The sequence below is a fragment of the Cryptomeria japonica genome, chromosome 9, assembly GCF_030272615.1.
Source record: "Cryptomeria japonica chromosome 9, Sugi_1.0, whole genome shotgun sequence".
Classification (NCBI taxonomy): Eukaryota; Viridiplantae; Streptophyta; class Pinopsida; order Cupressales; family Cupressaceae; genus Cryptomeria; species Cryptomeria japonica.
The window spans coordinates 708,232,149-708,252,415 of record NC_081413.1 but is presented as its reverse complement, the minus strand read 5'-3'; the positions used below and the strand labels follow the sequence as shown (position 1 = coordinate 708,252,415).

Here is a 20,267-nt window from a genome sequence, read left to right as displayed (position 1 = left end):
CAAGCTGAAAAACATAGACAAGAGAAAGAAAGAAAAGACAAAAAGGAACTCCGAAAAAAACTTCGTCAAGATTCTAAACTTGCAAAGAAAATAAATGAATTTATAGTTCGAGACTTTAGAAATATTTATCATCGTAAAAGAAATTATGAAAAAATTAATACAGAGAAAGAGAAACTGCGAATAGCAATCAAAAAAATTATTTTCAAACGCGATGCAAAGAAAAATTCTCAAGGTGATAAGAAGGGATGGGATGAGTTGAAATTAAAATTGGATTCTGGATTTGATAATAAAAATAAAAAGGTAGGCATCACATCAGAAACCAAAAACGGACCTAAAGGAGCAAATAAACAAGAAATCAAACATCCAAGGGGTCGAAAACACTTTGAAAAGGAAGGGGGAAAAGAAGAAAACCCCCAAAGACTAAAGAAAAAAACTGATAAATTGTCGTATCGAGAAATGGCGAAAAATATTCGCGTTTGGAAAACCAAATACAAGCTCGAAAAACTACCACTTGCTCCTTGGCTTTCCAAGGGCAAAAATGCGTCCCATTTTCTAGATAAAAAGAAATTAGGTAATGAAGCCGCTGTAGCCCAACTAACTACGCCCTATTTGGAAAACGGAGAGCTCGACTTGGATTTATTGGAAACTATTTTGTATCTCAAGAGTTGCTTCCAGGATAACAAGAATGATTTTTTGAGAATTTTTGCCGATGAAAGGCGAAGATCTATACCACTGTACCGGGTTACTTTAATGACCGATTTTTGATATACAAAATCGCAAGTCTCTTCTTAAAACTAAAGAAGAAGAGAATAAATGTAAATCTTTTTGATAGATCTCAACTTTTTGATAGATCTCAACGACGAAGAAAAAGAAAAACTATTGAGGATGTCAATGAAAAAATTTCAAGTTCTTTTATTTTCGAAGATATTCTCCTTCCAAGACGTCGTAGAGAATTTCGAATTTTGAATCTTTTGAATCTAGAAACCCCTATAGATCAAAGTATAGGATTAAATAGTAAAGCGATACTAAATGACGAAGGTCTCATCGAAAAAGATGAACCTCTTTGCATAGATACAAGAACAAAAATCAGACGTTTTCTTTGGCCTCATTATCGAGTAGAGGATCTAATTTGCATGAATCAATTCTGGAGGAATACTAGTAATGGTAGTCGATTTGTTATGTTGAGGGTACGCATGTATCCCAAAATAGATCATTGGGAGCATATGCAAAATAGTTTTTATTTTATAAAACAAAGTTTTGTTTCAATAAGAGAGATTCTTCAAGATTTGGCAAATCGGACCAAAAGTTTATTGGGTACGAAGCGTTCACCTATTTTTGGACAAAATGAACCTCTAAATTAGGCAGAGCTGCAAAAAAAGAATAATTTTTGTAGCATAAGTGTGTCTTTTCCTTCGGGCCGCTCCCCGTGCAATGAACTTCTTACAAAAATGATAAAATTGATAAGTTCTTTTAGGGATAAACTTAGAAAATTTCTAACGGAAAGTAGAGATTCTCTTCCAAAATTGATAAGTTCTTTTAGGGATAAACTTAGAAAATTTCTAACGGAAAGTAAACATTCTCTTCCAAAATTGATAAGTTCTTTAAAGATAAACTTAGAAAATTTCTAACGGAAAGTAGAGATTCTGTAACTACTTTAGCTACTTTAGCTGCTTGGCCAGTTACTCGGAATCCGCGATTATTGCATTTCTTGATGTTGGCAATGTACAGTGGCCAATTGGGGTTATTTGCTTCTCAAGATATTCTACTTTTCTTTCTCATGTGGGAGTTGGAACTAATTCCTGTTTACCTATTTTTATCCAAGTGGGGGGGAAAAGACATCTATATTCGGCCACAAAATTTCTTTTGTATACTGCCGGTGGTTCCATTTTTATCTTAATGGGAGCTTTAAGTATGGGTCTCTACGGATCTCATGGACCAACCTTCGATTTTGAATTATTAGCTAAAAAAGATTATCCCATCACACTTGAAATACTATTATATTTAGGGTTTTTGATCGCTTATGCAATAAGATTGCCAATCTTCCCTTTACATACTTGGTTACCAGATACTCATGGGGAAGCACATTATAGTACATGTATGCTTTTGGCCGGAGTTCTATTGAAAATGGGGGGATATGGGTTGATTCGGATCAATATGGAATTGCTACCTCATGCTCATTCTTTGTTTTCACCATGGTTGATAATAATAGGAGTAGTGCAAATTATCTATGCAGCTCTAACTTCTATGGGTCAACGCAATTTGAAAAGAAGGATAGCCTATTCATCAATATCTCATATGGGTTTTGTAATGATAGGAATTGGTTCCATAACATATACAGGTCTCAATGGAGCCATTTTGCAAATGATTTCTCATGGATTAATTGGTGCTACACTTTTTTTCTTGGTAGGAACAAGTTATGATAGGATACGTACTCTTTTCCTTGATGAAATGGGAGGAATCGCTATACCAATTCCTAAAATCTTTACTATGTTCAGTAGCTTTTCAATGGCTTCTCTTGCATTGCCAGGAATGAGTGGTTTTGTAGCAGAATTTATGATATTTTTGGGCGTAATTACTAATCATAAATATTCTTCGACCTTTCGGATCATTATTACTACAATAGCGACAATTGGAATGATATTAACTCCCATTTATTTGTTATCTATGTTACGTCGAATGTTCTATGGATATAAGGTTTTGAATGTCCCGAATCCTTATTTTAAGGATTTGGGACCACGCAAACTTTTTATTTTGATCTGTCTCTTTCTACCAATCATAGGTATTGGTCTTTACCCCGATCTAGTTCTATTTTTATATAATGCTAAGGTAGAAGCTATTTTCTCTCAATCTTTCTATTAAGAAATAATCATTTTTTAATTGCTCTCTAGTTCGAGTTATTTCAAGTAGTTTTTATTCCCTTTGAAATAACTTGGACAAACTCCCTATTGATTCAATAACATAGAATCACTGCTGATTATTCTAAATAAATCAATATAAATATATAAATATTGATAGATATATATCTATACCTATATTATTATTATAATGAGGTCTACTAATCCTTTTTCGTACTTATAAAAGTATACATGCCAGGAACCAGATTTGAACTAGTGACACAAGGATTTTCAGTCCTCTGCTCTACCAACTGAGCTATCCCGACTGTTCCCCTGTGCATCATACTAGCACAGTAACCAAACTCCTGTCAACTAAAAACAAAAAAGGTAAAAGACAGCATTTGAAAGAGTAGAAGCAACAATGCAAATAAAAACATAACATATATAATGTTGTATACAGTTACACACAAAGATATATATATATATATATATATATATATATATATATATATAGGCAGACACAAATTGTGTCATACAATTAAAACTTCTTATTTTCTTAGTAACACGCCTAATTAATAAAAAATAGAAAAAAAACAGAATTCTTTGATGGGGATAGAGGGACTCGAACCCTCACGATCTATAAAACCAACGGATTTTCCTCCTACTCCAATTTTCATTGTTGTTGACATTGACATGTAGAATTGGACTCTTATCTTTATCCTCGTCCAATTATTACTTCCAAAAATGGGAGTAAACGCAAATCATCTCTTTCTAGAGAAGCTCTTAATTGGAAAAATCCTTCAATTTCGATTTGAAGCCAGGCATAACAAACCTAGAACAATTAAAGCTCTAATCGTTATTTTTGTTTATTGGTGATATATAATGCTTTTTCAAGCGTTAAATAAAATACAAAAGACATTCTGTAAATAATGTATTGTATCCAATTCAAACTATGTTGGATTCGTTAGAATAGCTTCCGTTGAGTCTCTGCACCTATCCCTTTCTCGGAAAGGAAACTATTGTCTCTATAAATAGGATTTGGCTCATGATTCCCCATTCAAAATATCCCAGGGTTCCCTAGATTTGGATGCTCTCACTTGGTAAGTTTCCATACCAAGGCTCAAAAAATTTAAGTCCGTAGCGTCTACCGATTCCGCCATAACCCCTTCTTGTAGAACGAAATAATAAAACAATAATTGCATCTCAATTATTTCATTTGCATTCGCATTATATTCTTTCTCCATTTTTTATACAATGTTCTTATCTGTATCCCCATCGTACACCACAAAAATATGCCTTTCTATATTTAGATCTTGTTGAAATCATATTTCTGTTCTATAAGTATAGTCTATGAAAGGATGAGAAATCAAAAAAGAATTTTTTTTCTTCTTATTTCTTTTTTCAATAATACTGTTCCACCTGGGACGGAAGGATTCGAACCTTCGGAATAACAGGACCAAAACCTGCTGCCTTACCGCTTGGCCACGCCCCATTGTTGCTTTATTTTAATAAATTAATATCAATTGACACAATGTTTCATTTTAATTAATTCTTACCTAGTGCTATGCAATTATGCATAGAAAAACCGAAGGGATCATTTCTTCAGATCTATATTTATAGGGGAACCTAAAAAGAAACAAGAATATACATTCATTGGTCATTCTCTATCAGAATAATTAAAATATTCTATGAAGAAATTATCCCTTCCAACTCGAAGACTAAAAGTCTAATCTTGCCGAAGAAATTCGATTGATTGGCCAAATACTTTTGGATCTTTACATCATTTTTATTCATCGGAGAATCAAAATGCCAGTTATCCTCAACCTCCATATTTGTGTCATAAGAATAAGATATCCCCATTTTATTTTGGGGAGTAGAATTAAGCAATGGGTTTAAGCTGGGAGGCTCCCTTGATCTTTATCTCTGCATCAATGAGATAAGTGTAAGATTAATAACATTAAATTTTGAATAGTAACATTTCTTGTCGGATATCATAAGTCCACAAGCCTTTTATAGCTTCTTCTATTTCTCGATTAAAACGAATGTGACCAACGGTTGTTCGAATGTATTTATTAAGTATTTCCCCCACTCTACCTTTTCTTATTCGAAAATGATCATAGATTTCGTAGAAGGTACCTAAACATTCATATTGAACTTCGATAGGAAGTTCTCGGTTTACTGAATTAATAATAGAGGTATCTATCTCTCTCCCCCATCGGAGCCATAAAGGACTGTCTAAATCAGTTTGTTTTTTTCTTCATAAGCTTTAAGCGCATCATCATAGCTATAAAACGAACGAGACGATCTTCTTTTTTGAGCTATTTGGATGGTACCTATTTTCATAAATACCCTAGTTTTTTTGAAGAGTTGATCTATAAAGTCCTAGAAGCATATCTTGAGTCGGTACACAAATAGGATCTCCTATGGTTGGAGAGATAAGATTGAGATGAGAAAACATAAGTAAACGAGCTTCTACTTGAGCTTCCATAGATAAAGGTACGTGGACATCCATCTGATCTCTGTCAAAGTCCGCATTAAATCCTGCACAAACCAATGGGTGTAACCGAATGGCACGTTCGTTTATTAAAATAGGTATAAACGCTTGTATTCCTAATCTGTGTAAGGTGGGTGCTCGATTTAACAATATGGGATGTTTTTGCATAATCTGTTTAAGTACGTTCCATATAATAGGTCCCCTATCTCGAATTAAAAATTTAGCAGCTCTTAGATTGGGAGCAATCTGTTGTTCAACCAGATCATGAATTAAAAATGCTTGAAAAAGCTCTATTGCGATTTCTCAGGGCAATCCACATTGATACAATGAGAGAAGGGGACCTATCACAATAACAGAACGACCTGAATAATCGACCCGTTTTCCAAGTAAATTTTCACGGAATCTTCCTTCTTTACCTTGGATGAAATCTGAGAATGATTTATAAGGTCTATCGTGACTATCTCTCACCGGTTGTGTGCCTATACTGTTATCAAGAAGTGCATCTATGGCTTGTTGGACTAATTTCTTTTGGTCAGGCAATAAATCCGGTATTAGAAATGCACTAGTGGTTTCTATGAATTGTAAAACATTATTATTTTGATGGATAACCGTTTGATAAAGTTCATTAAGATCCGAAGTAATCACTCCACCTTCATTTAATTGAAACATTGGCCTCAGGTCGGGAGGAAGAACTGGTAATAGGCATAGAACCATCCATTGTGGTTCTACATTTGTTCGAAGAAAATATTTAGCAAATCTCATCCGTCTAACCAAAAGATCCTTTCTTCTTCGAAGTTTTTGAAGTTTTTGCTCCTTAAATTGAGCATATATTTTTCTATTACTAAATTGATTCTCTGGCTCCGAAAATAATATAGATATTACCTCATCTATTTCCTTCCATTCTATTTATGAATGATCTATAATCATTTGCAGATCTAGACCAGCTAATTGTCCTCTGATAGCTTTTCCTCCAGTGGCAATTTCTCGCTCTTGAACTAGCCCAAAATCCCAAGAGAGATAATAAGCAATCTTTTCTGCCCAGGATTCATACTTAGATGGACGTAAACCCTGAAATCGCAATAAAGTTGGCTTTTTAGCTGTGGGCCTAGTAATACAAACATTTGGATAGGTTTTTCTAATCTGCTCCCCCCCCTCAGAATCGGACATGAAAGTTTCCTCTCATCCGGCTCAAGTAACTATACCGAAATGGAAAGTGATTATGTATCATTATGCAAATTTTTTTTTTTTGCTCTCTATTCAAACTAAATAGTTACTCTTTGCTCAAGTTCCAAGTGAATTCGATTATTGGTTTACGATTCGTATTATGACATAAATATGGAATTAGTGAGTAGTCTCCTCCCTTTTGAACGATACATTTCTTTGTGAAAGACCTTCAATTCATTTGAAATTCATAAGGGATTTACTTGTCTGTATCTTGTTATAATCGATCATGTAGGTTTCTGTTTTACTTTGATGGTTACAATACTATTTGAAGCATATGTGCGATGAGTAGACTCCTATAACCATATCTTCTTTTTGGTCTAGATATAAATAAAGGATAATAAAAATGAAACAAATTTTTTCATTCCATTTTTTATTTATAATAAAAGAAGTATTTTTACGAAGTCCAATTAGCAATTTAATAATATACAAGATATTAACCCTAGATTGATTCCTCTTTATCAACATCTTTTTAAGATGGTTTTAATTCTGAGCTTCATACTACTCTTCCTGAGGGGCGTGTCAGAGCTAAGGACATCCCAATTAGATTGAATAGGATGACAGTTCCTACGGATCTGTATAATCGGAGCTTGTGATCAAGTCACACATCGTAGTATACTAGGTCTTCTAATTCTTTACGAGTTTTATCTAATAGATCTGCGATATAACTGGGGCGTCGTTTGAAATACCAAATATGAACAACTGGACATGCCAGTTTAATGTATCCCATTCGATATCTTCGAATTCGAGGATCAATAGCAAGTTCAACTCCACATTGAGTACAAAAATTGGAGTTGTAGTTTTCCTTGTCATTTTCCATCATTCGAGGTTTTACACAAGCACAAACTCCCCTTTTCTTAGGTCCAAATATTCTTTCACAAAATAATCCATCTCTTACTGGTTCATAAGTTCTATAATCTAAAGTGTGTTCTGTAGTAACTTGTCCAACTCTTTCTCCATTAGGTAATATTCTTTCAGACCAAGCGAGAATCTGCTCGGGAGAAACTAATCCAATTCGAAGTTGTTCGTGTTTATCCTGGTCACTCATAAAAAATAAATTTTGATTCATTTTGATCAAACTTCCTTCTTATCTATCTGAAAGTCTATCTCAGATAGAATAGTATGATTCAATTCTAGAGCTAAAGATCGTAGTGTGTGGGGGAAAAAGTGACACTAAGCAAACATGCCCTAATCTCACTTTCAATCACACACTTGTGGAATACGAAAGAGCCTAGAGGTATCACACAATTGGCTACTTCTTTTTGTGGAAGAGAGAGCCATGAGCTACCTATTAGGATTTCTATTCCTTTGTTGCAAATGATAGATAGAATGATGCAAGTTCAACTATTGACCCTAAAGTGTAAGTATGAACTAGTAACTTTGAGCACAAGATTGTAGAATTGAGATTTAATGATGAACAATTGTAAGGATAAGAGGAGAAATGTAAATGTGTACCTTGAATGGATTTGATTCTGCAAGATCTGCCGCTGAAGCCGGAAGCCTGAAATACTGAAGCTGCTACCTCTGAAACTGCTAAAATTCACTGAAATGGACAAGGACCAGGGCGCCCAGCGCCCCTGTCCCAGGGACCAGGGCGCCCAGGGCCCCTCTCCTGGCAGGACCAGGGCGCCCCACGCCCCTGTCCTAGCTTTCTGGGTTGGAATTTGGTGTGAAGTTCTGTCTCGGTCCGCTTCCGTCGGATCTACAACTTGCGGCGTCGTCCGAATCCCGAAACCTGCACTTATATCTGAAAAGGTATGGTGGGCGGCTATATAGGGTTTTGCCTTCATCAAACCCCCACTTTGGTGATTTCCACCTCCACGAATAGCCAAGTTGTATAGTAAAAGTTGTGTGTGCAGACCTTGTGTGTGTGCAAGATCCTAAAATGCAAGTAAGCAAACTAGAGCAACCTAGAAAGTAAACCCTAATTGCTTGTAAATGATAATGTAAATGCTCCAAATCAAGATGCAAAGTGATCTAAAGCATGAATACAAATGATACAATGAGGCTTATGCAAAGACATGAAAACTACATGAAATCATACCCAACCCCAAGGGAGTGTTACAAGCCAATCTTCAGTCGGTAATCCCCTATTGCTCTTCAATGTCTTCAAAGCCCTAAATGGATGAATGAAATTGATGAATGCTTGATGGATGAATGTTGAATGTTGTTGAAGTCTCCAAAGATCTGCTCTTTCGCTGCATAGAAGGCCCCTGAAAACCAAAATTCTGGATCCTTTCAAATGAAGAAAGAGAGCTCTTATATATGAAACCCTAGGTTTTAATTTCAACTTTTGGCCGACCTAGAGATTGAATCTCCCGCCAATTTCTTGGGGTTAAGCTTTATTTTATGATTGGATTGCGCTCCTAAAATTTCGGGAAAAATGTTCGGGACCGTGTGCACTCCGGGCGCCATGGTCTCGACAACTTTTCACCAAATTTTCAGGGCCATTGGATATGATGATTTTAGAGAGAATCCCGAAGTTACAGGTGATTTCGAGATGTTTTGACCCCCGAAATCAAGCCCCCCAAGTTCAAAATAGGACCTAATTAGGGTTTTTGATTAAATGATGTATTGGAGGAATAAAATGAAAGGGGCACACTTTAATGAAAGGGCCCACTTTATGATGTGGAAGATGATGAAATAGGACCTTAGACCTAATTAATTTAATTAATTAAGTGCTAAAGGGGAAATGCAATGCAAAATGCTAAATGCGCCAAGGCGGGTGCTAAACTAGGTGTGAAATTGTACCACCCTAGCAAGTGCGTACAATTTACGATGCTACATTTAGCCCCCACTTTAGTAGTCATATGGACACTACGTGCATATGCAAGCTAAAGTACAGAAAAGTAAACATTATTTGAAAAAGGATATATCCATAAGTCTGTCGAACGAAGCCCCCAGCGGTATCTGCTGTACACAGTTAGGAACCGCACCCTACAAAACACACGTTAGATCACAAAATCACCGAATGCTTACTAAGGAAAGTGATGAAAATTCAAGGGTAGCTATATGCCCCCCCCTGTTTCGGCTTGCTAATTTTAGTGAGTTGAAACAGGGTATCATGTTTACCACTTCGAATTGTTAAAGAATATTGATGACAAATGCTCACAAGAAGATTTGATATGAGATCAAAAACTAATGGAGAATCATTTGGTAAGAAAGAGGACTAAATCTCAATTCCAACACAACAAAGAGTGTGAGGATTTGAGAGTTCTCTAACACAAGATGAAGGATGTGAATGGAAACAAAATGCAAAGAGAAGAAAAGAAAGGAAAAAAGCATGAATACACACATTGGTGATCCATGAGAAGAATAGTGAGAGAGAAAACATGGACTTCTTGCCCCTAGATCTTGTCTAGGTGATCCATGGGAAAAAGGACATGGAAAACTAGCCCCTAGAGTCTGTCTAGGTGATCCATGTAAGGGAGGAGAGTGAGAAAGTCTAGCCTTATGCCGCTAGTTCCACTCAACCTCGTGCATGTGTGTGTAAGGGAGGTTAGAAGCAACTCATAGGAGTCTATGCCCGAGTATGCTACAACCTGTATATGTATAGTACAAAAGCGTGACATCTCGCTCTAAGAGTCTGTGCTCTGGTTCCGAGAATAATCACCTTGCATAAAAGAAAAATGGAGACATCTCGCTCTAAGAGTCTGTGCTCTGGTTCCGAGAATGACCCATTGCTCAAAAAGTGTAATGTTTATGTCATAAGCAAAGTAGAACAAGGATACCTACCTTCATCACAAAAGAAGATACCCCAAAAATGCAACAATGTCATAGATCCAAGCAAGAGAGTTTTGCACTCTTTAAGCAAGGATAAGATAGTTGAAAAGGGATATCTTGTAGTATGTGTAAAGGAGATCCTTAGAGGAGAAGAGATCTTTGTACAAAAGACACCTATCCCCGAGAGGAATTGTCTTAGACAAATACCACATCTTCTAGAATAAGACAAAGAAGAGAATAAGAATGCAATACTTCCTTCTTTTGCGAGGTGAAAGTGATTCTTAATGAAGGATGACGCTCTTTTTAACCCAATTGGGAGAGTGAATTCATTATGGATGTATTTTACCAAGTGCAAAAGAGGTTGTAGTCAAGGACTTACACCTCTTGTAAGAGAGAATCCTTGAACAAACAACAACAAGTGCATACAAGGAATAACATCAAGTAATAAAGTTCACACCATCCACGAAATAGGAAAAAGTGGATCCTTAGATAAAAATAAGGAAAGATCATTGCCTCCCAAGGATAAGGACAATGAGAAGGACTTACACAATCTTCTAGGGAGAGATTTAGACATAAGCAAATATACTACATACTCACATGAGTTCATGCAAGCAAGACATTAGTGTATGTAAAATGCTCCTCACAAGAAGTGGGTAGGATAAGAAAGAGAATACACATCTTCTCCCATATCTAGGAAAAGAGGATTCTAAAGAAAAGATGATCAATATTTCCACACTATAGGAACAAGAGATAACATAGAAAAATTAGGCTATTATGTTGCTTCAAAAATATGATTGCACTTGAAATTGTACCATCATGAATGACAATGAGCCCCCAGTAAATGAGCTACCAATGTCACATAATGATGAGCAACATAATAGCCATTAATGTTATTTAAAGACATGATAGATTGAATGAGGTATTTGAATATGACATGCTGAATGCTCAACCATAAGTGAGATCAAAAACATGTATAAAATGATAAAAATTGAAGAAGGAAAGTTATGAGAAATCTTAGAAGAGAGATGAGTGTAATTTATTAGAGCCTTATCCCTGGAGGAAAGGACTTTATGATGAATAGGAGATAAAGATTCATAAGTGGATTTAGAAATTTGAGGGGAGTCATAAAGGGATTTGTTCATCGCCAAGATTTCCTTATGAGGGGAATGAGAGTTGATAGAAGTAGCAGATGATTTAGTTGAAGTGAGATCATCATCACTACTAAATATAGCATTCACATTGAGAGATGGTCTTTTAGATGCTTTGGTGGGCTTAGAAAGATTATATCCAAGTCCAAATGAATATTCATGCATGTTATGTTCTAAAGGAACTTTAATTCCTTGTTCATTTGTGCCACAACCATTTCCACTATAGCCACTCTTAGCCAAAATATGAAAACCACGACCATAAAGATTAGCCATTTCAGAAAGAGAAGGTGGTTTTTCATAAGACAAAGAATCAAATTCTTCAGAATTAGAGGTGTGAGGAGAAGAAGTTTGAGAAGCGGCCACAAAATTATTGTTCATAGGTTCAGGTAAGACTGATTGATCTCTAGTTTCTTCCTTCTTTTTAACTTTAAGCTCTCTAGGAGGAACCCTATACTCACCTACAAAGGTGGGATTAAAATCAAGAGATCCCCAATCGTCTTCTGCGAGAACCTTCTCAGGATCAAAAGCCTTTTCATGTGTAGATTCAAGTTGAGAAGAATCTATTTCAGGAACTTCAGACTCATCCAAAGAATTTTGATTATCAGAGGGTGATGATTCATCCATAGGTATCTTGTTTAACGAGTCATCACTAGAAGAGGAAGGCTTAGAAAAACTCCCATTGGAAGTAGATGTTTGCAAACAAGCTTGAAAATTAGTATCACCTATCAAGGTATATGTCTTATTATTATAAATAAATTTAACTTGTCTATGCAATGTAGAGGGGATAGCTTGCATACTGTGAATCCAAGGTCTCCCTAATAACAAGTTGTATGTTAGATTTCCCGACATAACATGGATAGGAGTAGGCAAAGTAATAGGTCCCACTGTGATGGGTAAGGTGATAATACCTAATGAAGACTTAGCCACATTATCAAAGCCTCGAATGGGACGAGAGTCAGGCTCAATAAGGGATGTATCCACATTCATCTTATGCAATAGATTAATGCTACACACATTAAGGCCAAAACCATTATCTACCAGTGTTCGTCTTATAGCAGTGTCATTTATGATAACCACAATCATCAAGGGATCATATTGATGTTGAATTTCACTAGTAGGCAACTCATCTTGAGTAAACACAATTTGAGCTTTAGGATTCATCACAGAGTTAACCAAAGACACTATATTACTAGATGTATTAGGTGGAGGAACATTCAAATCTTTCAAGGCATCTTGTAACATTCCATGATGAGCGGAAGAAGTTTGGATCAAATCCCAAAGGGATATCTTAGCAGGGGTAGCTTTAAGTTGTTCTATGAGATCATATTCCTTACCAAGAACTTGTGAAATACGAGGAGCTTGAGGAAGTGAAGTTGGGATAACTGGAGGAGGATTAGGTTGCCTATTGTTTCTTGTGTTAAAGGTATGAGCAACCGCATTATAACTCTCTCTAGTCAGTTGCTTAGCATACTCATAAGGGCTCTTAGTAGAATAACCTCCTTGCACAGTAATAATAGGTTTCTTAGGAGTGCAAAAAGAATCATTAGCATAACCACCTTGAACCACTAAGATAGGCTTATTTAAAGGTTGAGAATTTTGAGAAGGACAAGCACCTTGGACAGTGAAGAGAGGTTTGTTAGGTGTTTCATTCACATGTATCAAATTGATTGAGGATGTTTTAGAGGAATGAACAAAAGTGTTGGAAGAATTATTGATAGTCTTCTCTTGCACTAAGATCTTATCACAGATTAAATCAATTTTAGGAGAGAGACAAGGGGTAGGCATTGATGTTCCAGTAGGAAGAGTAATACTAGGAAAGGTCATATCATCCTCTATCATCAAAGGATCTACATGGGGAATAAACTCTCTAGGAGAAGGATCAACATTACTCTCTAAAGTCTCACTTTTGAGAGGGAGATCTTTGAAAGAGATGTTAACCATCTTGCTTTGAACTAGGGTTTCCTTATGAGTAGAACCAAGTTGAGGAGAGGGAGATGCTTTATTTTTAGAGGGAGAATAATTGAGATTCAAGGAAGGTGAGAAACTATCAAGGGAGTTTTCAATCTTGATTTCATCCCCTTTGGCTAGGGTTCTCTCATGGGGTATAGAATAGTCTACACCTTCTTCTAATGGTTCATCCCAAATAGTGAGGTTGTTGAAAGGAATGTTTGAAGTACTGTCAATTTCGGGAGAGGAGATAACATTGTTTATTAATTCCTCATCCTTAGGAGGGAGAGCATCAATAGATGTGTTAAACTCATCCTCTTTCCTCAAAATATGTTCAATATGATCTTTAGGGGAGAGAGAATTAAGGAAATTGCTTATTATTTCATCTTCTTTCTCTAAGGGATGCTTATGGGTAAGACAAACTTTAGGAGAAGGGTAAGCATTTATCATTAATTCATCATCTCTAGTGGGAATTTTGTTGGAAAAGGAAATGCCATCACTAGGAAATGTAGGGATAATGTCATCTTCTTGCACAAAAGGATCCTCATGAAGGGAGTGTTTTTTAGGAGGAACATGAACATATTTCTCCAAAGATTCATGCTTAGGAAGGAGATCTTTGAAAGAAGTGTTCATAACCTCTTGCTGCACTAACATGCCCCCATTGGAAGGACCAACTTTAGGATAAAATAAGTCAATGTCCATCAATACCTTTTCACTTAGAGAGGCATCATGTAGGGAAGATGAAGTAACATTAAGAAAGGTGTTTATGATATCATTCTCTTCCTCTAGGATAGCTAAATAGGAAGGGCACATTTTAGGAGAATTGTCAAGATCACTCTTAAAGTCTTCATCCTTAGAGCATGGGAGAGTCTCAAAGGGATTGGAAGCAACTCTTTTAGACACTAAAATGTTGTTATAGATGGGGGGAGGTTCTTTAGGAGAAGGAAAAATTGAAACAAGGGAAGCTAACCCATTATCACATCTATGAAATGAATGCATCATGACAACAATTTTCCTCTTTCAAATGATAACACATGCAAAATAGAAGGAAATGTTTAATTTTAACCAATGCAAGCACTTAGAATGTAGATTTAGAAAATGAAATTTATGATTCAAATGAGTTCCTAAATCAGATTTGAAATTATTGATCCCAATTAAGCTATCCACAAGTTCAACTTTGAATTGAAAAATTAGGGTTTTAGCAAAAATTTCCTCTAAATTTTTGAATCTTGCAAGAATTTAAAACTTGTAAATACAAATTTGAATTTGAAATAGCATAAACACTCAAATTTGAAAACATAAATCAGAATTAGAGAAGATTGGAATTCACGTCGGGTTCACCAAAAATGTGTGGGGGAAAAAGTGACACTAAGCAAACATGCCCTAATCTCACTTTCAATCACACACTTGTGGAATACGAAAGAGCCTAGAGGTATCACACAATTGCCTACTTCTTTTTGTGGAAGAGAGAGCCACGGGCTACCTATTAGGATTTCTATTCCTTTGTTGCAAATGATAGATAGAATGATGCAAGTTCAACTATTGACCCTAAAGTGTAAGTATGAACTAGTAACTTTGAGCACAAGATTGTAGAATTGAGATTTAATGATGAACAATTGTAAGGATAAGAGGAGAAATGTAAATGTGTACCTTGAATGGATTTGATTCTGCAAGATCTGCCGCTGAAGCCGGAAGCCTGAAATACTGAAGCTGCTACCTTTGAAACTGCTAAAATTCACTGAAATGGACAAGGACCAGGGTGCCCAGCACCCCTGTCCCAGGGACCAGGGAGCCCAGCGCCCCTGTCCTGGCAGGACCAGGGCGCCCCACGCCCCTGTCCTGGCAGGACCAGGGCGCCCCACGCCCCTGTCCTAGCTTTCTGGGTTGGAATTTGGTGTGAAGTTCTGTCTCGGTCCGCTTCCGTCGGATCTACAACTTGCGGCGTCGTCCGAATCCCGAAACCTGCACTTATATCTGAAAAGGTATGGTGGGCGGCTATATAGGGTTTTGCGTTAGTCAAACCCCCGCTTTGGTGATTTCCACCTCCACGAATAGCCAAGTTGTATAGTAAAAGTTGTGTGTGCAGACCTTGTGTGTGTGCAAGATCCTAAAATGCAAGTAAGCAAACTAGAGCAACCTAGAAAGTAAACCCTAATTGCTTGTAAATGATAATGTAAATGCTCCAAATCAAGATGCAAAGTGATCTAAAGCATGAATACAAATGATACAATGAGGCTTATGCAAAGACATGAAAACAACATGAAATCATACCCAACCCCAAGGAAGGGGTACAAGCCAATCTTCAGTCGGTAATCCCCTATTGCTCTTCAATGTCTTCAAAGCCCTAAATGGATGAATGAAATTGATGAATGCTTGATGGATGGATGTTGAATGTTGTTGAAGTCTCCAAAGATCTACTCTTTCGCTGCATAGAAGGCCCCTGAAAACCAAAATTCTGGATCCTTTCAAATGAAGAAAGAGAGCTCTTATATATGAAACCCTAGGTTTTAATTTCAACTTTTGGCCGACCTAGAGATTGAATCTCCCGCCAATTTCTTGGGGTTAAGCTTTATTTTATGATTGGATTGCGCTCTTAAAATTTTGGGAAAAATATTCGGGACCGTGTGCACTCCGGGCGCCATGGTCCCGACAACTTTTCACCAAATTTTCAGGGCCGTCGGATATGATGATTTTAGAGAGAATCTCGAAGTTACAGGTGATTTCGAGATGTTTTGACCCCCGAAATCAAGACCCCCAAGTTCAAAATAGGACCTAATTAGGGTTTTTGATTAAATGATGTATTGGAGGAATAAAATGAAAGGGGCACACTTTAATGAAAGGGCCCACTTTATGATGTGGAAGATGATGAAATAGGACCTTAGACCTAATTAATTTAATTAATTAAGTGCTAAAGGGGAAATGCAATGCAAAATGCTAAATGCGCCAAGGCGGGTGCTAAACTAGGTGTGAAATTGTACCACCCTAGCAAGTGCGTACAATTTACGACGCTACACGTAGTTCTCTACTGAGCAGTCGGAAAGATTTTGTAGGAGTGCTAGGTTTAGGCATTGGTTCTCCGTTGAAAATGGCACCAAATATTTTTTCACGAGTATCCATATGGTCAAATTTTAAAGTAAGCATCTCGTGTAAGATATAAGCAACGCCAAAACCTTGTAAAGCCCAAACTTCCATTTCTCCTACTCGTTGCCCTCCTCGGTGGGATTTTCATTTGAGAGGTTGTTGTGTAACTAGTGTATAAGGTCCACTGGAACGTGCATGAATTTTGTCATCAACTTGATGGCACAATTTCGATATATAAGCTATTCCTATTGTAACAGGTTGTTCAAATACCTTTCCTGTTCTTCCATCAATTAATCTATGTTTTCTAGGATGACCAGGTTCAAATACCCATGGATTAGCTGTTTGCTCGCTAGCTTTATAAAGCTCAGAGAAGACTAGTTTTCTAGAAGCTTCTCGCTCATACCTTTCGTCAAAAGTTGCTGGTCTGTAATGTTTGTTCATTAGTTTTCCTGCTAAACCAAGCAAACATTCAAAGATCTGTCCTACATTCATTCGTGAAGGTACCCCTAATGGATTTAATACCATGTCCACTGGTGTTCCATTCTGTAAATAAGGCATATCTTCCCTGGGCAAATTTTTTGAAATAATACCTTTATTACCATGCCTTCCAGCTACTTTATCGCCTACTTGTATTTTACGTTTTTGTAAAATATATACATGAACTTTTTCTACAATATCACCGAGATAATCGTCTCCCTCGAACTCCTGAAAGCATCTCACATCGATAACTCGACCTTTTACACCTTTAGGGACTCTAAAACAATTTTCTTTTTCAGTAGGTGCCTTAATATCAAATAAAGCTTGTAATAGTTTTCCTTCTGGAGTATTTAATAGTGAGTCTTCTTCTGCTTCCAGTATCAATTTACCTACTGATACATCACCTGTTTCTATCCAAGATCCTATCATTACAAGGCCGTTTTCGTCCAGATGACGAAGTAAGCAATCATCTAAATGAGGTATTTCTCTAGTTATTACTTCAGGGCCCTAGTTCGTAAAATAAACTCCAATTTCGTATCTTACGATCTGGAAAGAAGTAAAATTGTCTTGATATACCAGACGTTCACTAATAAGTATTGCATCTTCAAAATTGTATCCTTCCCATGGCATATAGGCCACTAAGATGTTTTTTCCCAAAGAAAATTCTCCCCCTGCTGTAGCTGCACTGTCTGCTATAATTTGTCCCCTCTTTACATACTCCCCTTGGCGAACTTGGGGTTTTTGATGCATACAAGTATCGCTATTAGAACGTTGATATAGAATCAATTCTATTTCTATATTGTTTCGAGCAACAGATGAAGTTATGGTGATATTTTCACCATCAATATACTTTATTTTTCCCCCTTGCTTAGCTATAGCTACACTTCCTGAATCTAGAGCTGCTTGACCCTCCAATCCAATTCCGACAATACACTTCTCAGGTTGAACAAGTGGAACTGCTTTATGCTGCATATTAGAACCCATTAAAGCACGATTCGCATCATTATGCTCAATAAAAGGAATAAGGCAAACTCCAACGGAAAAATATTGGGAAGGAAAAATACTTCTGAAATGAATTTGGTCCCATGCAAAAAATAAAAATTCTTGTTGAAATCGAGCTGGAGTAAATTGTTCCTCTAGAACCCCTTGATTTAATGCCAGAGAATTTCCTATAGCTATCCGATAGTATTCATCTTCTCCCGGTAATAGATAAACCATTTGTTCTTCGTTCGATCTCTCAGATAGCCTATAGAATGGACTTTGTAAAGAGCCATAATGACCAAGCGTTGCATAAATAGATAACAATCCAATAAGCCCAACATTTATTCCTTCGGATGTCGTAATCGGACAAATACGTCCATAATGACTAGGATGAATATCCCGTGTATGAAAAGTAGACATTCGACTTGTCAATCCTCCAGGGCCCAAAGAGCTCACTTTTCGACTATGAACTATTTCTGCCAATGGATTAGTTTGATCCAAAAATTGTGATAAAGGGTGTAAACCAAAAAAATCTTGAAAAGTCTCCGTTAATGGAATTAACGTTTCCAATTTATTAGTTATTCTCTTTTTAGGATTGGTTGATGCAGATAATATAGTGTTTTCAATTGCTTCTCTGAAATCAATTAGGGTGAATCGTAACTGCTCTTGTAATAAATCTACTATAGAACGAATATATCGATTTTGTAGGTGATCTATATCATTGGGTGTACTCGTTCCAAATCGCACTTTGATGAGGTAATCCACAACAGCCAATACATCGTGCGGTAATGAAAAAATTTCATTCTCGGGTATATCAAGACTTAGTTTTTTATTCGGATTTCGTCGACCATTCTTTCCTAATGCACATTTCATTCGAAAAAATGCTCTTACTTTTTCATATATATCGGAAAACTCACAATTTTCTTTTTCTATCTCGTCACTTATGTAGAGCTCTTTATAAAGTTCCAAGATGGCTTCTTCCTTCCTGCCATACCAATAGAAATATGTATAATACTCCTCCGAGTACTTGAAAAATGCTAAGATATTCTTATAGTTGAAAATATCTTTGGAATTTAGACACAGCCAATAAGAAAAGCAACACATAATTTTTTTTTTTCTGCTTACACGAATCCATATCTTTTTTGTTTTTTTCTTGATCTCTAATCTTGATCTTCCTCCCCAATCTGAAATTATTGTGCCAATATAGATAATGTTTCCCGACGGTTTTCATTCCCAAGTGTAATAAATACCTGGACTTCTTGATATTTGATTGACCACGACTCTGTAATTTCCATTTATTACAAAAGTTCCTTTAGAATTCATTAAAGGAATATCTCCCAGATATAAAATCATCCAGTTCTTTATCTTTTCACGAGTTTTAGTTTTCTTAATCAAGTTGTATTTTACCAAATTCGGGAATTGTAAATATTCCTTTATTTTCATCTAATCGCATTGAATGTTTCCTATTCTATGTATATATAGAGTATATTGTATATTTCGATATTTATTCCTCATTGATCTATACAAATAAATTCGACAAAAAATTGACATGTATATTTTGTTCACTATATCCCAAAAATAGAAGAAAAAGAAGAGGTCCTTTTCTATTATCTTTTCATAAAGATATGATGGGGATTTTTCTGTAGTTGTTAATCGTCTAGTTATTGACAAATGTGATTTAATATACTATAATTAATGGGTACTCTAAATCCCTATCCTATACTAAAGGGAGGAACTAACTCTAAACCCCTAACCTATATTAGAAATTATAGGTTCCATTTCACGAAAACCAACCTCTTTTTCCTATTGGAAAGTAAAAATCCCCCTATTAGACCTGGGAACTATAAATTGGTTATACGACATATCCGAGTGATAAAAAAGGATACGTGAAGTGAAATACCCTACATAACATATCCAAGTGATAAAGGAAAATATCTTTTCCTTTAGGAAAAACAAGAGATCTAAACTAAATCTGGGGATGGCGATATAGCCAAGTGGTAAGGTAGGGGACTGCAAATCCTCGATCTCCAATTCAAATCTGGGTGTCGCCTTGGTAGCGTAAACAAAGTTAAAGGAATCTAAAAGTCTCCATTTGTGCTCCATGTCTTTTGGAGACAACTTGTGTAGCTTTAGGCTCTATTGTTAATAGAGTGGATAAAATTCAATTTTATCGTTAATGTCTGCTCCTATATGTAGTTGAGAGTAACTAGTTCCAAGAAACAATTTTGAGAAGTCTCTACTATCGACTCATCCTTTCGGAATAGGAAGGTAGAGGATTTCCAATTTGCACTATCCTTATTAGTTCCATTAATATCAAGAATAAATAATAATATTATTCTTTTTTATAAAGAGAGGGATTCG

General features: G+C 36.3%; 1 non-coding gene and 3 pseudogenes across 1 annotated transcript; 1 reads left to right on the top strand and 3 right to left on the bottom strand.

Annotated features, from left to right (window-relative positions):
• The first annotated feature begins 456 nt into the window (after nucleotides 1-456).
• On the top strand, nucleotides 457-2,969 carry LOC131073838 (NAD(P)H-quinone oxidoreductase chain 4, chloroplastic-like; annotated as a pseudogene).
• Nucleotides 2,970-3,087: 118 nt separating this feature from the next.
• TRNAF-GAA (transfer RNA phenylalanine (anticodon GAA)) lies at nucleotides 3,088-3,160 on the bottom strand. Its single transcript has one exon. It is a non-coding gene; the product is annotated as a tRNA-Phe (tRNA).
• Nucleotides 3,161-4,791: 1,631 nt separating this feature from the next.
• Nucleotides 4,792-7,618, bottom strand: LOC131073839 (DNA-directed RNA polymerase subunit beta'-like; annotated as a pseudogene).
• Nucleotides 7,619-7,623: 5 nt separating this feature from the next.
• Nucleotides 7,624-19,359, bottom strand: LOC131073840 (DNA-directed RNA polymerase subunit beta-like; annotated as a pseudogene).
• Nucleotides 19,360-20,267: the final 908 nt, after the last annotated feature.